The sequence below is a fragment of the Papaver somniferum genome, chromosome 4, assembly GCF_003573695.1.
Source record: "Papaver somniferum cultivar HN1 chromosome 4, ASM357369v1, whole genome shotgun sequence".
NCBI lineage: Eukaryota > Viridiplantae > Streptophyta > Magnoliopsida > Ranunculales > Papaveraceae > Papaver > Papaver somniferum.
In genome coordinates, this window is record NC_039361.1 from 93,337,443 (window position 1) to 93,338,991 (window position 1,549).

Here is a 1,549-nt window from a genome sequence, read left to right on the forward strand (position 1 = left end):
AATTACCACTGCTTAGCTTTCAATTCGCCTCTGACCATCAAATGAAATGTGAATAACCCGCCCTCCTCTCTTTGAAACAAGGGGCGCTTCCGGTTCTGTCGGTGCTTGAAAAAAAATTTCTTCTCCATATTACCATATCTCTAGAGTCAATAATTTTATATGAGGAACTACTGAACTCAATCACTTGCTGCCGTTACTCTTCAGTTTTCTGTTGAGGTCTATCCATAGAGGTACTCAAATTGGATCAGTGATTGATTTCTAGGTTTCGTCGTAAACCTAATTGGTTACTTCCAATTACGTAAATCAATGGTTCAAACCGCACTCAAAGGTAGGGCATTTCCCATTGAGATAGGAACTTCTGTACCAGAAACAATGGTATCTCCAATTATAGCCCCTCTGGGATGTAAAATATATCTCTTCTCACCATCCCCGTAGTGTATGAGACAAATGTATGCATTTCGGTTGGGGTCGTATTATATGGTTACGATTCTACCAGATATGTCTTTTTTCATTTCGTCGAAAATCTATTTTACGGTATAGACGCTTATGACCTCCCCCTCTATGCCTTGCGGTAATGATGCCTCTGGCATTATGACCTTTACCACAATGACGCTGCTGTCCAGAGATCAAATTATTTCGTGAATTGGATTTCACTTGACTGTCTATGGCCCCATTGCGTGTGCTCGGAGTAGAAGTTTTGTACAAATGTATCGACGTGTTATTAAGTATTTTTTTTTAAAGTTCTTTTCTTTCTAAGAGGTGGAATAGAATAACCCGGTTGAAACGTAATGATCATACATTTGTAATGCATTGTATGTCCCATAGGTCCCATTCTTCTAGCCTTTCCCGGGAGTCGATGACTATTCATAGCTATTACCTTGACACCAAAGAAGAGTTCGACCCAATACTTTATTTCTGTCCTAGTTGATCCTGATTCGACATTAGAAGTATATTGATTGTTTACCAGTAACCGAATACTTTTGTCTGTAAATACTGCATATTTGATTCCATCCATAAATCCATTTTTTTCCCTATGAGTTCCAGTATTGATAAGAATTCTAGTTCTTACTGTTCATATGTTATGGTATCAATATATCATACCAATTCGTTATGTATGGATGATGAGATTCCATTGATACAGAGCCAATTCCAATAGACTTATTGAACGTTCCCATTGGCGTGCATCCAGCAGGAATTGAACCTACAAATTTGCCAATTATGAGTTGGGTGCTTTAACCATTCAGCCATGGATGCTTAACAGGGATCATCGTACATCGTGAATAACCAAATTCCAATTAAAATGACATCTTTAGGAGGAATCAATGAACCAGGAATCAATGAAACGACATCGATTCAAATCCTGGATCTTCGAATTGAGAGAGATCAAGAATTCTCACTATTTCTTAGATTCATGGACCAAATTCGATTCAGTGGGATCTTTCACTCACTTTTTTCCCACCAAGAACGTTATATGAAACTCTTTGACCCCCGAATTTGGAGTATTCTCCTTTCACGCGATTCACAGGGTTCAACAAGCAATCGATATTTC

At 38.4% G+C, this 1,549-nt stretch overlaps 1 non-coding gene across 1 annotated transcript; it reads right to left on the reverse strand.

Annotated features, from left to right (window-relative positions):
- Positions 1–1,180: 1,180 nt before the first annotated feature.
- Positions 1,181–1,254, reverse strand: TRNAM-CAU. Its single transcript has one exon. It is a non-coding gene; the product is annotated as a tRNA-Met (tRNA).
- Positions 1,255–1,549: the final 295 nt, after the last annotated feature.